The sequence below is a fragment of the Coenobita brevimanus genome, chromosome 103, assembly GCF_032717465.1.
Source record: "Coenobita brevimanus isolate Jiangsu-jjx chromosome 103, ASM3271746v2, whole genome shotgun sequence".
Lineage (NCBI taxonomy): Eukaryota > Metazoa > Arthropoda > Malacostraca > Decapoda > Coenobitidae > Coenobita > Coenobita brevimanus.
The window spans coordinates 21,072,048-21,097,885 of record NC_137056.1 but is presented as its reverse complement, the minus strand read 5'-3'; the positions used below and the strand labels follow the sequence as shown (position 1 = coordinate 21,097,885).

The following is a 25,838-nucleotide window of genomic DNA, read 5'->3' as shown; positions in this document are numbered from 1 at the left end:
CTTCGGCTTTCTTGTCATTCTCTGACTAAATATATCTGCACTGTTTACTTATCCCCTAATTCTACTGAATATAAAAAATTCTTCGACTATCTTACTTCTATGATGGAACACATTCTATCCATTTCTCCTTTCTCTGCAATCTCCATTCTAGGAGATTTCAATATTCACCACCACTTTTGGCTCTCCTGTCCTTTCACTGATCCACCTGGTGAACAAGCCTACATCTTTTCTATACTGAATGACCCAGAGCAGCTTGTACACCACCCTACTCGTATCCCTGACAGCCTTGGAGAGCACTCAAACATACTAAGCTTGATCTCTTCCTTACAACTAATCTTTCTGCTTACACTGTCAATCTTTTCTCTCCTTTGGGCTCCTCCTATCACAACCTTATTACCTTAACCTGACATATCACTCTGGTACAGCCTGTGGATCCTCCAGAGAAACGGCGACTGTGGCACTTTGGAGCTCCAGATTGGCAGGCCCTCAGGCAATGCTTCTTTGATTTTCCATGGAATGATTATTGCTTCCATGGCCGGGAGCCATCTTAGTGTGCCTTGCACATGACAGAGGTTATTCTCTCGGGCATGGAAGCATACATTCCTTTCTCATATCCTTTGACTAATGCAAGAAAGCCTTGGTTTAATAGCGCTTGATCTAATGCTGTACGCAACAATGAGAGGGCCTATAAAAGATACCAGTGCCAACCCACCCCTGAATCACATCTTTTTTATGTTTCTGCCCGGAATCGTGCTAAGTCTGCTAAAAATAATTTAATCCGCACTAAATGCTCTCAACTCTTCAACTCAAATTCTTCTCGCTCCTTCTGGCACCTTGCCAAAAACCTTTCTAACAACTTTACCTCATCATGCTTCCCTCCTCTTTTCTGCTCTGATGGCTCTGTAGCTATTTCTTCTACTGATAAAGCAGATCTCTTCGCTCAGACTTTCTCCTCCAATTCCACCTTAGATGGTTCCGGTGCTGTTCCTCCATCACTTCCCCCCTCTGACCTCCTCATGGCTGACAAAATTTCTCCAACTGATGTATTTTCTGCCATCACTGACCTCAGTACCAACAAAGCATATGGGCCTGATAGAGTCCCTCTTGTTGTCCTCAAGAACTGTGCTTCTGTGCTTACACCCTGCCTAGGTAAACTCTTTCGCCTTTGTCTTTCAACTTGTACCTTTCCTTCTTGCTGGAAGTTTGCTCTCATTCAGCCAGTCTCAAAGAAGGTTGACCATTCCCAACCCTCTAACTATAGTCCAATTCCTTTAACATCCTGTGTCTCAAAAGTTTTTGAGTCTATTCTTAACAGAAAAATTTTAAAGCATGTTTCCTATCACAACCTTCTTTCTGATCGTCAGTATGTGTTCCGTCAGGGACGCTCGACTGTCGATCTTCTCACCTACCATTCAGACTCCTAGTCATCCTCCTTCGGGACTCTGGCGATAGCTTTGCCATTGCACTTGACATCTCAAAGGCTTTCGATCGAGTCTGGCACAAATCTTTAATTTCCAAACTGCCCTCTTATTGTTTCTATCCTTCTATCTGTGCCTTCATCTACACCGTCCTTTCTGGTTCTGTAGCCGCTGTTGTAGACGGCCATCGTTCTTCTCCTAGATCTATTAACAGTGGTGTTCCTCAGTGCTCTGTCCTATCACCAACTCTTCCTTTTATTCATCAATGATCTTCTAAGCTGTACATTTAACCCTATCCACTCGTACCCTGATGATTCCACCCTTCACCTTTCCATTCGGTTCCCGCAACGTTCATCCCAGCAGTTACTTCAAGAAACAAGGGATGAGGCTATGGCACTCCTAATATCTAACCTTGCTTGTATCTCTGACTGGGATAAAAATAATCTTGTTGTTTTTAATGCATCTAAGACTCAGTTTTTACACATATCAACCCGACAGAATCTTCCACAGGAGTACCCACTAAAATTTAATATTATCCAGCTCAATCCAGCATCATCCTTGAACATGCCTGGGGTTTCATTCACTCGGGATTTATCTTAGAAAGATCATATTACATCTCTTGGTAAAATCTGCTTCCAATAGATTAGGTGTGCGAAACCGACTCCGTACCTTCTTTACCCTGCACAGTTGTTGACTTTATACACGGGATTTACATGCCCCTGTATGGAGTACAATTCTCATGTGTGGGGAGGCTCCTTCTTAATACTGTGCAGTCAAAGGCATTTCGTCTCATTAACTCTGCTCCTCCTACTGGCTCCCTTCAACCTTTGTCTCTTCCTTGCAATGTTGCCTCTTTATCTCTATTCTATCACTACTTCCATGGTCATTGCTCCTTTGAACTGTCTGCTTGCATCCCTCCACCTTTACGACGGATGCGTAGCACCCGTCTACCAATAAACTCTCATCCCTTTTCTGTCCAACTCTAATGCAAGAGGTAACCGTTACTCCCAATCCTTCTTTTATGCAACAGGTCAACTCTACTTCCTATGATTTCCAGTCTTTCAAACGCAGTGTGTCCAGGCATCTCGAAATGAACAGATCTTGAATTTGGCTCTTTTTTGTATTGTTTTTTTTTTTTCTTAGAAGGTACTGTTTTGCGGGTTCGTAGTCTTTGGTTCCTTCTTCCTCGCATAAAAAAAAAAAAAAAATAGAAGGGAATGGATTATCTCCACATTAGGATCCAAGAACTGCAAAGGAATTGATCGGGACTGTACCTTTGTTATTATGTGTACAGGGAACACACTCTCTCTCTCTCTCTCTCTCTCTCTCTCTCTCTCTCTCTCTCTCCAGCTAATAACCTCCACAACAGGAGACGGTGGGGGAGGGTGGGGGAGAGACAGCTTGAGGAACCGGAAGGTATACATCACTTCCGGGCTTGTGTGTGTGTTTGTGTGTGTGTGTGTGTGTGTGTGTGTGTGTAAGGTTGCATATTCACCCTTCAGTCTGAGCATTCCGACATTTTAAAGGACACGTAGAACTTGGTCGCGTATGGAAGTGACTCATCCAATCGATACGGTAACTTTTTTTTTTTTTTTTTTTTAACATGCTGGCTATGTCAGAAATCTGCTAAGGTGAGGAGAGTGCCAAAATAGCGAAAGAGTTAATGACAGTTGCATCTAACCCTGCAGGAAAAAAGACACTGAATAAATGCGGATGGAGAAGAAATTATGAGAACATTAATGCTTGTTTTTTTAAAAAAATTTTCAAGATTCACTTTTATAAAAGAGACGTATAAATATACGGTATATATATATATATATATATATATATATATATATATATATATATATATATATATATATATATATATATATATATATATATATATATATATATATATATATATATATAGTATCATCTCCAAACAAGAGTACAGGGAGTTTCAAACGCTGCCCTCACTCATTTGGGTTGTTCCAATATCCACTGCCCTACCTTGCACCTCATATATATATATATATATATATATATATATATATATATATATATATATATATGAGGTGCAAGGTAGGGCAGTGGATATTGGAACAACCCAAATGAGTGAGGGCAGCGTTTGGAAATTCCCTGTACTCTTGTTTGGAGATGATACTGTGTTGTTAAGTAAAGAAAAAGGGGAACTACAAGGCTTGGTGAATGAATTTGGAAGCATGTGTAAGAAACTGAATCTAAAGGTGTTTGTAGGGAAAAGTAAAGTTTTGGTCTTCGAGAGAAAGGAAGTCACTGGATGTACAGTGAGGTTGGATGATGAGGAAATGGAAAATGTGAGTGCATTTAAGTACTTGGGAAGTGTGATGAGTAAAAATGGACGTTTGGAGGGTGACGTGCTTGAAAGGGTACAACATAGAAGAAAGGTTGCTGGTTCACTGGAAGCAGTGATAAGAGACAGGGAAGTGAGCATGGAAGTAAAAAGTTATTGCATGACATTATTGTGATACCAGCTCTAGCGTATGAAAAGGAAGCTTGGACCTTGTTGGATTGATAGAAGTCAAGAGTGAGAACGGTGGAAATGAGTTATTTGAGAGGAGCATGTGGAATTACATGGAGAGCCAGGCTGACAAATGAGGAAGTGAAGGAGCGTTGTAGTGTGGATGTGATACAAATCGTTAGGGAAAATACACTGAAGTGGTTTGGACACGTGGAGAAAACGGAGAGCGAGAGACAAACTAGGAGAGTGTGTGTGAGTGAGGTGGAAGGGGTGAGAGAAGGGGAAGGTCAAAGATGAGATGGAGGGATGGAGTGGAGAGGTATATGAGAGAGGGATTTGTGAACTTGGAGCAGGACAGTGAAATGGCGGGGAACCGGGTGACATGGAGGCGATTTGTCAATGGCCACCCTACGAGATTAAGGTGTCTGGCAATAGATAGACAGATGCTTAAAGATGATGCAGAATTCAGTTGGATATTGCTAAAATTTGAGGATACTCCTCCGGAAGATATTGACGGGTTGAAAGATGTAAGAACTGAGTTTTTGAAGCATTAAAGGCAATAATATTATTTTTACCCCAGTCAGAGGTATGAGCCAAGTCATTCATTAGGTGTGCCATAGCCTCATTCCTGTTATGATGAAGTAGCAACTGAGATTGGCGCAGTAGGACGCGAATGGAAAGGTAAAGGGTGGAGTCATCAGCGTATGAGTGGATGGGATTAGGTATTCAGCTTGGAGGGGTCCCCATCCACTCATACGCTGATGATTACACACTTCACCTTTCCATTCGCTTCCTACAGCGCCCATCTCAGTTGCTACTCTAACTAACAAGGCATGAGGCTATGGCACACCTAATGTCTGACTTGGTTCACACCTCTGATTGGGGTAAAACTAAGTTTATTGTTTATAATGCATCAAATACTCATTTCTTACATCTTTCAACCCTTCAATATCTTCGGGAGGAGTATCCTCTTATTTTCTGTAATATCCAACTCAGTCCTGCATCATCTTTAAACATCTAATAATCTATTGCCAGACGCCTTAATCCCGTAAAGGGTAGCCACAAATAAATCGTCTCCATTTCACTGCCCTGCTCCAAGCCCATATATATATATATATATATATATATATATATATATATATATATATATGTATATTTATATATATTACAGGGAATCTGCGTACCCAGTGATTTCATGAAATTCGTAGGAATTCGTGAAGTGAGTTTAAATTAGGATGGGTGAATGAAGGTTAATTTAATTTAGGCTGCGGTTAGATTAGGCTGGGATAATCTAGGTTAGGTTAGGCTAGGCTGGGTTAATAAGGTTATGTAATTTTGAGGAACACGTAACATAACTTATCATTTATCAAATTTAACCTAAGCTGACCTAACCAACCTAGCCTAACGTAACCTAACCTTAACCTAGATTATCCCAGCCTAACCTAACCGCAGCCTAAATTAACCTAATCTTAATGAACTCATTCTAAGTTAAATTCATTTCACGAATTCCCTATGGATTCCAGGAAAACACTGGATATATATATATATATATATATATATATATATATATATATATATATATATATATATATATATATATATATATAAACGTTGCACACTCAAGTGTGGGGGGGATGAGTTAGGCTAGCCCCACTGGTTTACGACGCCTCACGTCCCGATGTGGACGTTAATGGGAAGTTTGTGGCGGTCGGGCTGCTCTGCCGGGGGGTATGACGAGGGTGTGATGATGTAATAAGTGTGCTGGTGGTTTGTTGAATACCGAGTACTTGAATATGAACCATCACAGCATAGACATTATGATATTAAACAATCAAATCGAAATTGTGATTGTGCTGTAAATGACCGTTATGATTTATATGGTTCGAGTTATATCACCGCTATCCAAACTTGATTCCCGCCGAAGAAAAGGGACGATTTAGGATCGCCTAGGTTTAGTGCAACTGACGATGATACATGATAGAGGGCAGTGTTAAGAGTCTGTGTATGGCTTATGGGCTGTATATTTGATAGTTTATGGGATTTCGTAACACAGCGATTTGTTTGGCGTGCTGCACCTTGGTATCCTGCTTGTTACTGATACGCACTTTGTCGACATAAAAAGATGAAATAAACATGGAAGAGAAAGTTAATGTGTTATATGCAAAATAAGTAACTAGGGAAGTGGTACTACGAGACTAAATAGACCAAGGGGACGATGGCATTATATTGATTGATACTGTCATGGTTGGGTTGTAGGGAATAATTAACCTTTTTTTTTTCCTTTAGTAGTCTTGATAGACTGTGTGTGTGTGTGTGTGTGTGTGTGTGTGTGTGTGTGTGTGTGTGTGTGTGTGTGTGTGTGTGTGTAATGAAGCGTGACTAAGTGGTTTATACAGTACGTGGCTGACCTTTAGTGAGTCATCCTCTCACATTTCTTCACTCAAGACGGAAACACTCTTGCTCCTTCCCACTTGATTAACTATTCGTGAATGTCTTTTAATTCTTGCTCGTACAGGTGTTTGGTGTGTGAAGGTCGCAAGGTGGGTTTGGTTATTGATTGTGGAAGGACTGAAATAATCAATGTGAATGTGGAAAATGCGCAGGAATGTGTAATTGGAGGTATGGTTGTGGAGCAGGTTGATAGGTTTAAATATTTAGGTACTTATTTAGCCAAGGATGGTTCTTTGAACTTTGAATTCGAGGAGAGGTTAAAGAAGGCTAATCAGGCAATGGGAATGCTTAAAAATATTTGGAATAATAACAATTTCTCTGTGCATACAAAAATCAAACTTTATAAGGTAGTGGTTGGGAGTATCTTAATTTGTGGACACGAGTCTTGGTGCAGCACAGTGACTATGGAAAATAAATTCTTGGTGTTTGAAAATAAAGCACTTGGAGGAATATTGGGAGTTGAGTGGTGGGAAAGGATACCAAATGGTAGAATTAGAGAAATGACGGGAGTGCGGCCGATCGATGAATGTGTTAGATTCTCACGATGGAGGTGGCTGGGACATGTGTATAGGAGACAGGGAATAGTACGAGGTACACCAGGGTGGGTGGCACTTGGTGGGAGAGGTAGAGGAAGGCCAAAAGAGACGTGGGTGAGGACAATGAGACGGGAAGCTGGAGATGAGTGTTGGGGAGATCTTGAGGAGTTAGCACAAGATAGGATGTGGTGGTGTGAGTTCATCGAGGCCCTATGCATCCCCGAGGGTGCCACAGGAAATGATTGACAGGTGAAAGTTGTTTTATTTAGCTTATGAAACATCTTTGTATTGCAGAGGGTTAATTAAAAGTGTATGTAACGCTTCCAATCTGGAAAGTCTAAGTCAGATATAATCGTTTGGATATAACAAGAATAAAATAAAAAATAACAAAATACATCTCAGGCTGAAAGGCGTTAATGAAGGTTATATATAATATTACTGTTCGTAAAGTTTATTGAGAGAGAGAGAGAGAGAGAGAGAGAGAGCGAGCTGGCAAAGCGGGCGAAGCGTGACCGGTAGCAACAGTTGTGAAGAGGGCTTACGGTTGTGGTGAACCTACTCCCTCTTAACCATTCCTTCCATCTTTCACACCTTTTATTTTCTACATTTCTTCCCTCCTTCAGTTCTTTCACACTCCTTTCTTACTTCCCATCCCTTCTTTGTCTGATCTTTCCTTGGCTTTTTTCATCCTTTTTTAAACCCACCTTTCTCTTTTACCTTCCTTCCTTCCGTCTTTTCCTCATATTCCTTCCTTCCTCTGCATTCTATCATTCCTTCCTAGCTACTCTTCATATAGATCTTTCATTTCGTCTTTCATCCTTTTTTTTTTCTTTATGTTCTTTTAATTTTCCTTCAATCCTTTTTCCCTTCGTATTCACACTTTTTTTTTCACACTCATTCCTCACTGCCCTCTTTTCCTTCCATTCCCTCCTCCTTCCCTTCACTTCTTTCCCATTTTTGTATTGCACTTTCCAGCTTGTCCTCGCTTTTTCCCAATTTATTGATCATGTTCTCTTTATTCTTCACTCTTTCTTCCTTCCTTCCCACAGTCCCTCTATTTTCACCCCTTCCTCGTCTTAAATTCTTGTAATTGTTCAACTTCTGCAGTCAGGTAGTAAGGTTTTTTAAAGTCGGACCAACTAGAAGGGCCGATAAAGTCAGTGTGGTCTGTAGCTCTTTTAACTTTATAACTGTGTCCTTCCCTCCCTTCACACGCTGTCTGCTCTCCTTCCCTTCCTTTCGCCCTTCCTACTACTTCACTCATTTTTTTTCATTTTCTTTCAGTTCTCGTGTCCTTCCTTCTCATTCCTTTCCCTTTCCTGACTTTCCATTCCCACCCTCCCCTGCTATCCACCTGTGTACCCTCCACCCTCTCCTCTCCTCGCCTTATTATCTTGATTTTCTATCCATGTCAGTTCAACCTCTTTGTGTCTCAAATACTTCCTGTCTTCCCTATTTCTCATTCCTTCATTCGGATTTTTTCTCTTCCTTTTTGCCTTTTTCTTTAATTTTATTTCATCCTTTCTCATTAATTCCTGATTCTCACTTTTCTGCTGATGCATCTCTTCAACATCATTCCATCCTTCCCTCTACTTCCATTCCTCCATCTTTTTTTACCGTTTCCTTTTCCTGTTCAAACCCATTCACTGCACAAGTTCTTCCGTAAATAAAATAAAATAGTCTAGGGATAGCAATAATAAACATGCAAGACGTTCCATTTATGAAGGAGATAACGAGGACTGTTTCTGACCTCTTAACTGCAAGAGGTTACTATTCTGAATGATATCGTCTGCCGTTAAGAAGAATAAAATATGAATGTCATTGCATTGAAGGTTTTATTTTTACTAGATTTTCATTTATTCCTTTTGCTTGCTTGCGTGTGTGTGAGTGTGTGTGTGTGTGTGTGTGTGTGTGTGTGTTTATCGAGTTCATTGTTTTCATGTAGTCCTCTCTCTCTCTCTCTCTCTCTCTCTCTCTCTCTCTCTCTCTCTATCTCTATCTATCTCTCTCTCTCTCTCTTTCCATTTCGGTACCTTTCGTTTGACCATCAGCCATCAGCCTTTTTCTTTTTATACTTGCTGCTTTTCCGCCTCTGAACCTTCCTTTCATATCGTCCATCTGTTCATATCATACCGGTATCTGCCTTTCTGTTCGTCTCCCTGCTTGCCAGTGTGCCTACCTACTTATCTACATACCTACCTAAGTACTTAACCACTTGCTTCCTTACTTACCTGTCTACTTACTTCCTTACCCACCTGTATACCTACATATCTGATCATCTCTTGGCCTTCCTACCCTAATTCCCTCTTCATCTGTCCACCTGACTACTTATGCACCTGTCTAACTTTGTACCTACCTGCGTACCAACCTCGTCCCTTATTGACGTGCCTCTCTCCTTACCTCGGAAACTTCTTGCCTCCTTACTTCCTTCTTCACCTCTGCTTCACTACATGCCTACCTACCTGCCTGTGTACCGACCTACCTTCCACTCTCCTGCATCCCTTCTTCCCATTTCCCTGTTTACTGTACTCTCCTACTTACCGTAACTACCAACTTCTTTACTTCATACACGTCGTCCACCCATGCTTACCTGCCATCCTTCCTCCTTACGTAACCGCCTACCTCCCGCCCTCCTTACCTGCATGCTTACTTCCCTTCCTCCTTACCTATTACCTGCTTTCTCCCTGCCTACCTGGCTACCAGCTTACGTAGTGCTTTCCTTCCTACTTATGCCTATCCCCCTAGCAACAAACTAACCAACCAACCTGTGTCTCTACCTACCTTCTCTCAGTCCTCCCCTATTCATCCTTTCTTCCTAGTCATTCCTCCCTTACTGTGCTAAACCTGCCCTTCTCCCTCCTTCCACCCCCCCCTCACTCATTGTCCTTCCCTCCCTCCTTCCTCTATTCCCCCTTCCCCATCCTCGCCATGTACAGCGACCCTCTGTCCATCCTTCCATTCCATACCGGCCGTCACACCCTCTGACTCCACTGATTGAGGACTCGCACGACACACCAAGGAGGGAAGGAAGGTGGCAGGGAGGGAAGGAAGCAGGGAAGAAATAAAATGGTGGGAGGGAAGAAGGGAGACTGAAATAGAACTGGAAGGAAGGGTGAAGGAGTATATGAAAGTAGGATGGAGGCAGGATAAAATGTGAGTGGGAAGAAAGGAGGGAAGGAAATCGGGATGGGTGGAGGAGAGAAACTACGAACGAAGGAATGGAAAGTGAGTGGAAGGGGAGGGAGGGAGGGAAGGAGAAGTAAAGGTAAACGACTGAACAGAGAGAGGGAAGAATGGATGATGATGAATGGAAGTGGAGGGTGGAGGGAAAGGCAGAATGGAGGGAGGAAGGTTGGTGTGAAGGAGAGAGGAATGGAAGGAAGCTAGGACAGAAAGAGGGATGGGTGAAAAATTGAATGGAAGGACAAAAACTGGGATAGCTATAAAGAGGAAATAGTGTGAAGGAGGAGGAGGGAAGCAAACTGAAATGAAGGGAGGGAAGGTGGATGGGAAAGAAGATGAAAGGGAGGTATGGATGAACAAAGGAAAGTAGGAGAGAAGAACAGAAGATGAGAGGGAGGGGAGGAGGAAGGGAGGAAAGTGAAGCTGATAAAAGAGGAGGGTGGGAGGGGTAAGGGTAGTGGGAAGAAAAAATGGAGGGATGAGTGGAAGGGGGTCTGGACGGATTTACTTGTTTTTAAGCTAAAGTCCAGTCTTTGCTACACATCCCAGCTTCTACACACCAGAACAAACCAAGCAACATAAAAATGCTTTCCTTCCGAGATCTCTGGACACACTGCGTTGGGCAGAGTGAAGATCACCAACAAAGGAGGAAAGGGATTGGCAGACCAAGGAAGGATGGCCTGTGAAACTCATCGGTTTTGTACAGTATGATACAAACGGTCGGTTAATATTTCACATCCTCTTACCTTTCTCTGTTGGCAAAGATAATATTCATAAGCTAAAAGAGACTTGATCTCTGCCCGTGTGAGGTTGATGAGTGACTGACATGCATTAAATGTGTGAATCAGACGCAATTAAGGGAATTAATGTGACTGCCTATACATGAAATACTTAGGTGGAAGGCAGTGAAGGTGGGTGAGATGGACTGTAGATAATGGAAGTACACTTATCATATCGTAATGGCTGCTGACCTTTTAGTCCTGCCGCTGGAAGGAGGGAGATCGTAGCCAGGCTTTCACACTTAACGAAGACCAGTTCTCCAGTTCTAAGGTGTAGTTTGAAGCGTTGATGGACTCCAAGAGTTCGTGATGACAGTATCTGATCACCCCAGAAAAATTACAAACCAACAGGTCTTGACCACGACTTATTTCAGGTGGGGAAGGAGTAAATGGTAAGCGTAAGCTATGGCTCAGGAATGTTCGCAGGAAAAACAGATAACAAGGGGAATATGGGCTGATGGAAAGTTTTCTTGGTAAAGCTAATGGCATCAAAGATCTTACCAACGTGTGAGAAAAGAGGTAAAGCACGAGAAAGGCTCTCCTCCTCTCATATCGCCAATCTAATTTGTGTGTGTGTCCGACTCTGGGCAATGGCTTCAGGGCATATTCCGAAGGCCCAGTAGTCCTTCTACACACCTGTACATCTCACCACTTCGGCGCTAACACTCACCGTCCATTTTGAATACAGGACTGGTGTCCTGGAATTAGCGGAGGTATTTTTACATGTCGGCGGGTCGTCTGGTAGGTCAGTAAAGTCTATTTTTATGAAATTCCAGTCCATAAACTGTTCCCAGCTTCAGCAGGGATTCGATCCTGGGTGTATTAGGCCTGCAGGCCGCCTCTCTACCGATTCAGCCATCGCCTCCCCCTTCTCTCCGAGAACGTCTTTGATATTTTGCTGTTGCCACTTCCAGTCTTTTTACTATTAACTTCGGTGAAGATTCATTTTTGTGTAAGGATTAATTAGGTCTCCAAGTAACCCCTGTAATTCGAAAATTCCATAGCTCAGTAGGGTCGTCAAGAGATAGGAAAAATAAAATGAGATGAAGGGGTTAACAGTTGACAGGAGTAAAAAAAAAAAAATGGGTAATGAACATGCAAATTTTCACTAGAAAGGAAGGAAAACAGTATGAATCTTCAGCCAATAATTCTGAATAGAACATATAGAACAAAATTAATGTACTAACTACTTCACTCGTGTGGCTTTTTATTATTGTATCTTATTCAGCTTAGAAGAGACTTCGAACTGATGGGGTTGAATATGGTCTTCATTAACCCTGTCACAAACGGAGGGGCTCTCTCTACTCCTTAAAATCGTCCAGTTTTATCAAGAAAATGCTAGAAAAAGCGTCATTGTAATGAAAAGGTTAAAGAGTGCAGCATAATCATAGGGTTAGGAAGGTAAGTGAAGGGAATGAGAGCAGAAGGAAGGGGAAGGGAGAAGTGGTGTCTGGAAAAGAAAAAGATGAAAAAAAAACAAAAACAGAAGTAACAAGGGAAGTCGGACCGGATGGGAAGCAAATATGCGAAATGAATGTGAAAAAGAAAACAAATGTTGACAGCAAGAGAGCAGCATACATCGTTACAGTAACATACGAAAATAAAGAGGACAGATGTTGATAAGAAATTTAAGGTGTCCGTTCTTCTTTCTAAGGAATTGGGGGAATAAGAAATAATAATTAATGAAATAATGACAGAACAGTGATAGGTGAGGAGATGAGAGGAAAAAAGTCAGAACTGTTGGGTAATATTGATAATGATGAGAAAAACATAATAACAAAGGAGGGAGACAAAACAAAAACCAACACTGAAAAACCAAAATGGATAAGAGTTTGTGGGAAAGGAGGGAGAGGGGAAGGAAGACAAGAGGAGAAAAGGGATAAGAGAAAGTAGAGAAATATTAATAATAATAATATAATCAATACGATGATGATGATGATGATATAAAAGAATAAAAGGACGGGAGAGGGAAATGAGACATGGAAAAGGAGGAGGAGGACCAGAGAGAGGGAGGAGGGGGGAAATGGTGGGTGAATAAACTCCTTTGGTGTGAGTACGTCCTCTGTGTGCTAATCAAGGCTGGTTCATGGTGTTAATGTCGGTCTCTGCGCTTTCCTCTCCCTCCACGCTTTCCTCCATCCCATCACCCTTTCCTCTCTCTATCATTACTTTCCCCTCCCCTTCTGTCCTTCCTTTGTCATCACATTCCCACTCCATTTCTCTTCCTCTGCATGCAGCGACATGAAATACGAAAAACGTGAGAAATATATGTGTAGCTATACAGAGCCTTTTTGCATTATTATCCTTACCTTCAACTTGTAGAATTAGATATCATAGTCATAGTCTTCTCTGTAACAAGCAGCCTCGAAAGGACCATTAGGTCTGTTGCTGTTTGTTTTCCTTTGTACTCCCTTTGTAGCATATTTTCTGTTCCTCAGATCCTAAGTTTGTCCATACTTTTTGGACTGTGCACAACTGTATGGATGATCTGTCCTCTAAGATCCAGTCCCTGGAATTACCCGAAATTATTCTGTTTATTTGATCACCGAAATGTAGGGTGGTTTCAGTCCCCTGAGCTCCAGTCAATAGATCAGTCACGCTATGCGTATCTGAAACTTTATATCAAAATTTTGATATTTTATCAGACCATAACTACCTGATCCTATGTACTGCCTCCAGTGTGTAGGCTGGTCTCAGTAATCAGGGATTCAGTTCCTTAAAGTTTCATACTCCCTCACAGAAGGAGAAACGCGGACAGCACTTAGATCAGTTTCCTCTCAGATCACACTTCTATCACTCGTTAATCACTCCATACCCTCTTCTCCTTTCATCACATTCTTCCCTCCCCCTTCGCGCTTCCTCCTCCACCATCATTTTGCCTTCTCGCTTTCCTATTCTTTTCCATGCATTCTCCCTCTCACTACATTTTCCCTTTCCTATGATCACAGTTTGTTCCACCCTCTTGCACCACACACACACACACACACACACACACACACACACACACACACACACACTCTCTCTCTCTCTCTCTCTCTCTCTCTCTCATACACTCCTACCACAAATTCCTCTCCCCTCCCCCGCTCAGCACCCCTCCCCCGCCATCCCCACTCCCTCGCCTATAACTATATATCCCTGAGGACCTCGAGTAACAGTGGCTTCACAAGAGAGAGACCGATTCTTTGGTTGGAGATAGGAACAAGATAGGATGCAGTACACAGAAACCTTGGGGTAAACTGAAACTAGGAAGTTCTCTCTCTCTCTTTCTCTCCTTATTTCATCAGTACCTCTCTCCCTCTCAGTTTTCTCTCTATTTCCTCGCTTCCTGTGCAGCCCCCGTTCCCCCCTCGCTGCAACTCTATAGCCCCGGCAGACGGCCGTCTTCATGTGGGGACAAAATTTTGCGGGTCGGTATTAGGAACAGAATCTCACTACAGTATGTCTATCCCTTCCTGGAAAAAAAAGTAAGCCACAAGAGGGAGTTTTATTTTATTTATTTTTTTCTCGTTTGTAAACCGTAATGTTATGCAACCACCATCAGGTTGCCTGTGAGGGAATAAGAAATATAAAATAATTAAAGAAATGATGACAGAACAGTGATAGGCGAGGAGATGAGAGGTATAACTCCTGTTGTAATACTTAGTGGTTAGCTTGCCCCAGTCTGAGTGAGGTCCTTGCATGGGGTCGGTCTCCAAGAGGTGGCCGAACGATTTTGATCACCATGCCACCAGGGGAAGTATCTTGGTCATCCACTCTTGAAAGTACTGGGCCACGCTAGCCTAACCTAGGGCCTCTACACCTAGGAAGGGTGAGTATGAGATGAGGTGTTACCGTTTAGCATTAGTTTTGAAAAGAGAATATAAGTTATCTTCCCTTTGTTTTTATAATTTTCTTTTTTCTGTTTGGGTTTGTTTCCGTAATGGATCGCAGCCGTACAAAGACAAAAGTCGTGTCGTGAAATTTGGTGAAAATACTTGCTGAAAGACTATAGTTTTGGAGCGGTGTGCTTTGTGTCGAAAGATCGGTTGGTAGCACTGACTTGAGTTGCCATTTGCTCCAGGTGACCGGCCTGTGGATGCCAGCATATAATTTTTTTGTAACCTACCGAAACTAATCTACCTAATTATTTAATCTTTCTGACTGCTGTTTTTATTTAGCATTGATGAAGCGTTTCTCATGTTTTATTTTTATGCCAACTTTATCAACGTTACAATTCAGTTAGCATAATAGGTGTTCGAAAGTCAGTTCTCCATCTTTATTAACTGTAAATTAGCTAATCAAGTTTATTATTATGACCTGGGACATTAAGTGTTGTAAAACAAAATTCACTATAGTGTTCAACACACGAGAAAAGAATCTATTATGATATATATATATATATATATATATATATATATATATATATATATATATATATATATATATATATATATATATATATACAGTATATTAGAGTGGCTGGCAAGCTGAATCCCACAGACGAGTTCGAACACATAAACCAGACGGCCGAAGTCTACACACAGCTGATCGTGTGCTTCATTCTATACTTCGTTTCTTATGGCGTAAGCACTGCTTGCGGGTCCTGCTTCCATTGTTGTGATAATTTCCTGGTCCTATAGTGTTGTGGTAAAACAAGGACGACCTGAACGATGACGGTTCTCCATTGCGAGTTCCTCCTGAAATCCTAATCCATCTTTCTTTGGTTATGCCTATCCCAAATGTTTGAGCTTTCTGTTCAGGATTCGTTTCCCGTATATAAAGGAAGATGATGACACCTCTCATATTCCTATTAGTTGGATGCGTGTTGCTTGACCTCTCCATACCATGGTATAGTAGGTCTGCTTGACGTTTTGTGGTAAGATGTAAGATGAAATGTCAGGTGATCATCGCCTAACCGTTGGCATTTCGTCTCTCATACGGAGTTCGGAATCAGCAATTTTTGCGAGTCGATGTTAAGGCTTCGGAATTTCATGGGTTCATTCATACCGTCATCCCATCAGCAGCAGATATGAAGCTTGACGAAGTCAGGCTAGCCAACGACGAACATGTAACTGTGGTAGAGCTTTCATAATGTTTCAAGTGTTGCACTTAACCTTCGGACAAAACCGCGACACGACTTTTGTATTTGATTGTACATCCCCCAACCTTCACCCCCCCCCTCCCTTCCGCCCACAATACCTATCATCATCTTGTCTGTCAACTATTATTTCCGCCGTCATCATCGTTTATGCTGTCATATTTTACTCCTCATTTTCATCTCAGCTTTCCTGTTAATCTCTCCTTTGCCACTACCTTTCTTTACCTTTTTACAGTCTCTGTAACCACCCCCATTATCCACACTACCACCTAAGACCATCGTAACAACAATGATGCCACAACTTCGCCCTCGCCTTCCACCACGACGACCACGATCACAACCACCACTCTTTTTACTCAAACTTGGCCTAAAATTGCCATCTCTCCATCTTGAATGACAAGTTGTAACAGTAGATTAAAACCAGAATGCAGTGCAATCATGGAAGAAGTGCCATGAAAAGGAAATACAGGCAAAGCCATAGCATTGTTTTGTTCTGGAATTCCACTACGCGAAATATACTGCAAAAGGACAAATATCTGACCCAAGTTTAGGTCAAAGGACTGTACCACCGGTAATAACAGAACTACCACAACCACATCTACTCCACTACAACGGTTAGGTTCTGGATTGATGCTCTCTCTCTCTCTCTCTCTCTCTCTCTCTCTCTCTCACACACACACACACACACACACACACACACACACACACCTTCGATACAGTGATATAATGACGTCTTTGTGAGGCCCATTGTTTGCTACTAAAAAACTGTTGTATTCAGCATTGTAAGCACCATAGAAATGTGTTAATGAAGACATATCCAACCATTTCATACAAGCAAAATGTACTTGAGTCTGAATAAAATTGTCTGGGGAAAGTAAGGAGTGATGTGGGAGTAGGGGGGACGGGAACACTGCCTGGGCTTCGGCAATTTCCTGTCAGACGCCAATCGTGGTGGAAAGGGAGGAGGGGAGAAGAGGAGAGGGAGGAGGAGGAAATGGGAGGGATGGATGGTTGAGGAGGGAAGAGGGAGAGAGGGAGGAGAGAAGAGACAGATGGGAGGAAGTGGGGCAAGCAGGGGAGGGAAATTAGATAAGTGTGTAGAGAGAGAGAGAGAGAAAGTGGTCAGGGTTTTGTTACGCGTAATGATATTGTGAAAGGCAGGCATGAGTCATTCCACATGTAGTACACACACACACACACACACACACACACACACACACACACACACACACACACACACACACACATCTGTACTGTCTCTCGTGCTCTTCTGTACTTCCTGTCCTCCACCTCTTTTTCTTATGCTCCACATTTTTCCTTCGTTATTCATGTTATTTTTTTTCCACTGCACTTATCATCTGTGTTTAATTGATCTTTTTAATCCGTCTCGCATTTCCATTCTCTTATGCATTTATCATCCACTTTCAGTTTTAAGTTTCTGCTTTATCGTTTTCCTTCTTAATCCCTATACCTTTCTCCGGCCTTCATTTCTATAGGAGAAGAACAGACACTTAGAGCAGGAGGAAAAATGGCTGTCCAAAAGAGTAGAAATGAGATATTTGAGTATATGTAGAAAAGATATGTAGAAGCTGCATTTATTGTTTTTCTACTCTCCTATATTTAGTTTTCTCCTATTCTTCCTTCTTTCGTTCGTTCGTTTCTTCTTTGTGTCCTTGCCAGTCGGTGCTTCCACTGACAGAGTGACGTTGATGATAGGTTCTGGGTCTGTCCTTCGAGGTGAGGTGAGGAGAGAGAGAGAGAGAGAGAGAGAGAGAGAGAGAGAGAGAGAGAGAGAGAGAGAGAGAGAGAGAGACGGGCGAGTAGATATAGAAAAAAAATAAAGTGGAGGCAGAGGAGAGGGAAAGCGACATGGAGGGTGGTGGCAGAGAGACATATGAAAGCATAGGAGAGGGGCAGAGAGAGAGAGAGAGAGAGAGAGAGAGAGAGAGAGAGAGAAGCTGGAAGAGAATGTACGGGAATAATCTTATGAGAGAAGAAGAGGAAGGGAGGGTTAGAGAGGCATGCCGGTCGGCCTCTGTGTTGGTAAGGAGGAATGTGGGAGGCTGGGCGGTAGGTGGGGTGGCACTCTGTGGGATGAAATGTGGGTGGGTTGTTGCTAGGGTTGGTAGATAGGATGGCATGATGAATGAAGGAAGGAAGGTAAGATGGGTGACAAAGCAGGTTGTAAGGAAAGAACGGATTAGGCTGAAAATGGATGAATGTGGATACGTTTCTGCGAAGAGAGAGGTGGTTGGTAGGTAGGACTATAGAAGGGTGGGTCAGTGTGTGAAAATATGGATGACAGGTAGACAAAAGTCTTGCTAGACTAGTAGGTAAGGTGACTGCAGATAACATATCACGGAGAACGAAATTTGGTTGTTGAGCTGAGATGTGGGAAGGTGGGACATTTAGAAATGGCTGTTGTGTAGGATGATAAGGGCCCGCTGCCAGGTTGATAGGTAAGATGGAGGGGTTAGTGAGCAGGTAGGTAGAGTGCAGTAGATAGAATAGGTAGGTAAAGACGGTACGTAGGTACAGAGTATAACTTAATAAAAGGTTTCACGTTGGAGAGAGAGAGAGAGAGAGAGAGAGAGAGAGAGAGAGAGAGAGAGAGAGAGAGAGAGAGAGAGAGAGAGAGAGAGAGAGAGAGAGAGAGAGAGAGAGAGAGAGAGGATGGCCTGGAAATGCACATTCCCGGATCTGGTTCAGGGTTACCAACACTGAAACACAAACTTTTTTTTTTTTTTGTTTTTTTTTTTCCCCGCGCTGTTAACAGACCCTGGCCTCTACTGTCATTAGTGAAACGGTCCCGAGGATGGTGATGCCGGTGCATTTTTGCTGGAACAAGTAACATTGTAAGGGAATATCTGATGCTCTTGTGATTTGTCTGGATATGAGTATTAGTAACATTTATCTCAGTATTTGATAATATAGTAACAGTAGTACAGTATAACCATCAGTCGAATACAAGAACTGATGTAATCAGTTTAATAGCACTGTTATTACCAATTAAATTATTAACGTCAAGAACTTCAATCACAGTAATAATAAATACTGTAACATTGCTGCTAATACACATAAGAGGTACAACAACATGAACAATAAGTACCGTAAGCACGCAATGCTCTCATATACTTGCCGCCTTAAGAAGCAGAAAACAGCAATAGCAACAACAGTACTGTTATGCAGTACCGGTTCCAACCCAAGAACATGGAGGGGGGAGCAGATGAGTGAGGAGACGAGTAGGCCTACACACACACACACACACACACACACACACACACACACACACACACACACACACACACACACACTGCGTTAGTGTTGCTAAGAAAGTACACACGGTATTTCTAAGCAGCACTGACTCATTTACATGAAAACTATACTTGGCAGCAAGTTTAGTATACTGTGTAGTATAAATAGCAATATCAGCGGTCTCAGTCACTGAATTTGAATTATAAGCGATACAGCAACGTACACTTGAATAAGTTGAATCTGTCTACATGATGCAAAATATTAAAGACTTTTTTTTTCTTTTTTTTTTACTATCATGTTAAGCGAGAATTTGGAGAAATGTTCACGTATGCCTCAGTCAGCATTACTGAACTGGTAAAAGGTCAGCAGAAATACCCTGTAAGCCTAAGGCTAGTGATATAAAAATAGATCACCCACCCACCTGCAAACCCACGCACCTACCCACACACCCACCCATCTACCTATCAACCCACCACCCAGCGCAATATGTTTGGGAGGGAAGTGCCAGAAGACTGGGTTGGCTCTCACTAGCTGTTGGGAGGAACTGTGCCTGGGAATCGGATAGTCATCATAAACTTGATGCGTCTCCAGCAACACGCATACACGCAATCCTATCCCACCACGCTCTTAGCCAATGCGAGGCGCCAAAACTTGTAATATCACTGCCTTGAACATAGTTCACTATCCTATCTGGCCACTTTGATGCACCGGTCACAGCCTTTGGCTCCTTTCACTCGATGATCAGTCAGTGGGGTGTGGCAAACCTTGTGACACTACTCACCAAAGCTCAGCCCGCGATTTCCACATGCACCGATATGCACAATTTATAATATTTTGTTTAACGACACCCAAGTGCCCAGAAACGAAAGCAAAAATCTCGATGTCAAATCACATTAAATGAATGGGAAAACTACTCTTCATTAAGACTAAACTGATCTAAGACAGAATTCTGAGCTTTATCGTGAAGAATACTCTTATATTTATATCCTCTATGGTTTACAGTATGCGTATATGTATTGTACAGGGTGTGGCAATAAGAATCGCAGGGTGATAAAGGATGACATGTCCAAGTGTCGAAAGTGGTACCAACCTTTTAAAGAGTTCAAAAATCATGCCTTCAGCCATCAGAAAATCTGAAATTGCAACCACCTCGAATATTTACTGTAATTCAATGAGTATATACTGTCATGCCACACATGAATCTCCGTACTTATATTTCACAGGAAAGTGGGACTCAAATACCAGTCCAAGAGGTGGAGGGAGGGGAGGAGGGAATGGACCAGACCACCAACAGCGTCTCGCTTCACCCCACCCCACTGTTAGATCCACCCCCACTGTTATGCAAACAACAACAACAACAATAGTACCCGTAAGAGCTACCTGCCACCTGGCCACACACACACACACACACACACACACACACACACACACAGAATACTAACAGCACCTGGCCAAACTGACACGCCTCATTCCTAGGGGGTGTGGTGACTGCCTGGGGGAAGGGGGGTTTGGGGAAGGGGATGTGAGGTAGTGGGAGGTACATTCCTGAAGGAGGGGGACGGCAAGAGGCACTGTAAGGGTGGGCGTATAAACAAAGTGAAATACCTCCACTTAACCTCCACCAGTACCATACTCTTACGCCTGTACTATCCCCATGTCTTCCTTTTCGTCGACTGTATCGTCTTTTTTTATCTCCTTTCCTTCCGAGAGAGAGAGAGAGAGAAGTAAATGAGGAATGATGGGAATCGCACACAGAGATGAACGATGACGGAGTAATGAAGAGAATGGAATTACATAAGTAAGACCGAATTAAGGAAAAGATATGGAAAGGCTGGTGTATGGTAACAAGAATTGGGTAAGTCATCGTACATAAGAAACCCCTTCACGCAAATGATGTATCATTCATCAAAACCAAGCATCTACCATGTGATATTATGTAACGATTATATTGAACTAATACTGAATGGATTTGCTTGGGCTGTATCCAGTCCCTCCAGTCTACATAATCTCAGTGTGAATATAATCGTGTGGAGGCAGCAGGAATTAACTAGTCACCCTATTCAAGAGGTTTACCGGGGATCATGTGTAAGTCGTTGACCAGGGCCGCTCTCCTAGGCTGAATAGAGACGTTATTGTGTCGAACGATTTGGGAGGAGGAGGAGGAGGAGGGAGGGAGGAGATTGTGACTGAGAAAGTACTGTAGAGTAGAAAGGAAGTGTTAGAGATGGAAGGGGGGGGACTTGGTGTTGATAGTGGTGGATGAAATACAAGGGGGAAAGAGAGGGAGAGATATCGAAGAACAGATGGGATGAGGCTGAGGACTAGAGACAAGAACGAAGGAATGTTAGAAATAGAGAGAGGGGGGAGTCAGGCGAGTGGAGGGAAGAAAGACAGTCTGTGGTTCGGATCGTAAGCTGACTCCTTCCTCTCCAGCCCTCCCTCTTTCATTCCTTCTCTCTCCCTTCCTTCCCCCCTCTGTTCTCTCAATTTTTACCCCTATCATCCCCATTCCCTTCCTTGTCCTTTCCCCTTTAACTCCTCTTTTTTTCGTTTCTTTAATCCCTTTTCTCATTCTCTTCTTCATTAATTGTTCATGTGGCTTTCTCTTCCTCGTTGCTATTGTCCTTCTTTTGATATTGTTCCTTTCTTCCCATTCGTCTGTTTAATTTTTCATGCACTCCTCCTAGACACTTCTTTATTCTTTTTTGCCTTCTTTCTTTGTCTTTTTATAATTCTCTTCAGTTCTCCCTTTTCCACTGCCTTCCACCTCAATATCCGCTTTCATTCCTTTCTCCCGTATTCCCTCCACTCCCCTTCCCTTCTCTACCTCCCTCCCCATTCTTTCTCTTCCTTCCTTTATTCTTTTCCACTTCACTCTTCACTCAATCTCTCTAACTTCTTTGACTTTTTTCTTCCTCCTTAGTCCCTTTGTCCCACCACTATCACCCTCCCATCCTCTCTCTCACTCCTTCCCTTATTCCTTTATTAATATCTTCCCATATTCTCCTCCGACATCTGCCCCCCTCTCACATATTATCCTTCACTAACCTTTCTTCTCTCCTTTATTCTTCTCCTTGATTCCTTTCTTGACTCTGTTCCTTCCTCCATCTTCACTGTGCCTTTCTCCCCCCTTCTTCCTGTCTCACTCTATCTCTTATAAAGCTTATATATATATATATATATATATATATATATATATATATATATATATATATATATATTCTTCCTGACCTCAGTCCTTCACTCCTCTCTCCCTCTTTTCCTCTTCTTCTTCTTTCATCTCGTCTCTTTTCATTTCCTCGCTCTCTTCCTCACTCTTCTTTCACCAGTTCCCTTCTTCACTCTTTCCATCATATCTCCTCACTCTCACTGTCTTCCTTTCCCATAATGTTCTCACTTCTGTCATCTTTCATTAATCATCTTACTGTAATCATTTGACTGCTGGAATTTCTCTGTACCAAACAATTTTGTCTACAGTTACCCTTAATATAATACCAAGTGTGTTCATGAAAGGAGAAGGATTAATCGAGATCATTTCAGACCCCCTGACTGGCAAGATTTCTCTCAACTGAAATACAGACGTCCTGCGTTAGATTTCATATGGTAACTGATTAATTCATCTATGGCCGGGAAAAGGTTAAATCTATGTCTTTAACACTGACTGCAAGGATTTCTGAGGTCAACAAAATGGTCCAGTGTTAGGTTCAAAGGAATGCCGTAATCGAGATAAGTTAAAACCTTTTCAGTGTTAGCTTTTCCCGTAGATGAGTAAACCCGTCCATTGCAAGTATTTACTGTACTTAAATTCCGCCCATGGAAACACAATATTTATATTCTTCACTTACACTGAATTCTTTGTTTTCCATCACTCCAATCGCTATCCCTATACTATTCACCCATCTCTGTCCTAATTTCGTTTGTCGCTTTCAGTCTTCGCCCTCATCCTCTCACTACCGCGGCAAATTCTCCATAGTCTGATATTTGTTGACGTAACGTGTGGGAAAGCGAGAGAAAAAAATATTGCCGGCGATGGGGGAGGGGGAAGAGACACTGGGAACGAGAACGGCAAAAACTGTAGGATAGGTCTCAGTAATGACAGGAGAGGATGATGATGATGATGGATGGGAAGGTGATGGTGGTGCTGGTGGTGATGATGGATGGGAAGGTGGTGGTGGTGGTGATGGTGATGATGGATGGGAAGGTGGTGGTGGTGCTGGTGGTGATGATGGGTGGGAAGGTGGTGATGGTGCTGGTTGTGATTATGGGTGCGAAGGTGGAGGTGGTGCTGGTGGTGATGATGGGTGGCAAAATGGTGGTGGTGCTGGTGGTGATGATAGGTGGCAAGATGAAGACAGCAACAGACAACACATACCGAGAAATGACGCGAGACGGAAAGCGCAGGACTGTGACAACCAAGGCCCATAAAACCAAGACAACAAGGAACGATCCCAGCGTGAAGTCGCCTTCGACTAAACAAGTCGACAAAAATGAGGGGAGGGAATATTTAGACAAATCATTTTTATAAAACTAACAGCTCCCAAAAAAGAGAAAAGAAAAGAAAAAATCATCAAATGTTACAGTCTACATAATTCTTTTCGTACTGAAAAAACGACACACTTGGGGGCGTCTAATACAATCTACCATTCAGACAAACCTAGTGGTAAGATTATTAGTCTAGTTGTTGTTCATGTCGGTCAGTTGAAGGTTACTATACATTTCAGTGACATGTCGCAGCCCGAACCCTTCCACCCTGCCCTGCATCATAGGTTGTGAGTCTTTTATGTAACCGGGACACTTTTGCTTGTGTTGCTTTGCACACAGTATTCCAATGGTAATGAACCAATCTTTTGATTTTCAAGGTTTAATATGGTATGGTATACAGACCGGTGGCCACTGCGGGTTACACTGACGTTCGACACTCGGCTGACAGTTTGTTTTATTTTGTATCTGAATCAGCCGGCATTTTTTCATACCCATAAACGTGACGTTCGTACTCCCAGAGTTTAAGAACAACTTGTGCAGAGGCGTATAACTGATGACACGGTGCCTTTTTATTATTGGGCAGTGTGTTCCTGAAGAAGTAGTTGAAAATGTAGGTGAAGAGAACATGGTGTCGGGTAATGATTTGTTTGGGAGTTGGTAATATAGCCCGCCTTCCTTGCCCTCCCAAGGCCAGTCTAAACCGCTGACAGATGTGTATACCACAAGCAGGAGCAGGCGGGTATTTTAGGAGGGGAGAAGTGCAGACGGGGACAAAAGTTTGCCTAAAATTCACCTGCTTGTCAGTTTCCCCTGCTGTAAAATATTCGGCAAGTTGAGTGAGACATGGTATGTTTCTCTGCCCATAGATGAATCTCGTGGTTATGATACACAAAGGAGAAGGGTAACTAACATGCCCATACTGTGAAGTAGACTCAGTGAAATAGTGGGCACACTTTTGTCCCCGACTGTACCAGCTTCACGGAGAGAGGAGAGGGTGAGAGAGGAGGAGCAAGGTGGGAAAGGAAAGATGTGGTAAAAAAAAAAAAAAAAGAAAAAAAAAAAAAGAAAAAGAAGGGAAGTGAGGGAAGGAGGAATGTCAGAACACGGGGACAAAGGAGAGAATGGGGGGGAGGGAGATGGGAGAGGGAACAAGGAGAGAGGAGAGGGAGGAAGATGAGAGGAAGAAGAGAAGGGGGGTAAACAAGAGGTGGAGGAGTGAAACATGAACAAAGGAGACAGAAAGGAAAGAAGGAAAAAGTGGTGGAGTGGAACGTAAACAGAGTAAGAGGCAAGAAGCCGATAATCGTAAGATGATTATTAGTTTATACAGAATTAGAGGATGGTTTATGTTATTTAATATACCTCCACCAGAACGACGTTGTCCAGTTGTAGAGGTCCAACCCTTCACTAGGATGACATACTTTTTCATTTTTAGTTTGCTACCTCCAGACGACTTTATTCAGCTTAAAGTAGACACATTGTAGTGAAGAAGTTGATAAAGGCTGTATCTAACCTACCCCGTTCAAAGTCTCTCCTAAGCGAATGAAATCGTCGGGAGATATCAAGACTGAAAGTTAACTGGCTTCTTGTATCAATGAAATATGACACAAGATGTGCTGAGTGTTTTTTCTTAGCTATCTCATGGTATCTATCCCAAGAAAACTCAAAAACAGAACTACCTATACTAAAAACTATTGATAATTTCAGTTTTTGTGGTTTACTTTCCCATTTCTGAATATTAACCAACCCATACATCAGAGGGGTAGAGGATGAGGATGGTAAGGGTAGTAGTGATTACGATAAGTAACGCTGCTGGCTGCAGTTGGTTTTGTTTATAAAAGGTTTTCTTCTTTCCGATTCATAATAATCTGAGCTCAGTTTTCGGCCTCTCTTCCTCACAGTTAACATGACTCATTTTGACATACACTACCTGTCGTACACAGAACCCACCAAACACTAATATACTTCTAAGTCATCTCTCACACACCTCTCGCTCACGTTTACCCAGTGTTCTGTAACTTGGCCATGGCACCCAAGGTCACAACAAAATAGGGATCACTGTCACTGTTGTAAAGTGTATAAATTTCAATAAAATGCAGGGAATATGAAATAAATATAAATATTAATATTTAATTAGGAAGAGGAGTTCAGGGCATGTCACAGAGGCCAGACAGA

At 42.4% G+C, this 25,838-nt stretch overlaps 1 protein-coding gene across 1 annotated transcript in view; it reads left to right on the top strand.

The window, feature by feature from the left end:
* Positions 1 to 25,838, top strand: part of LOC145415739 (tubulin alpha-1 chain-like) — a 75,371-nt gene that overhangs the window by 31,062 nt on the left and 18,471 nt on the right. The gene's annotated exons all lie outside the window — the stretch shown is intronic.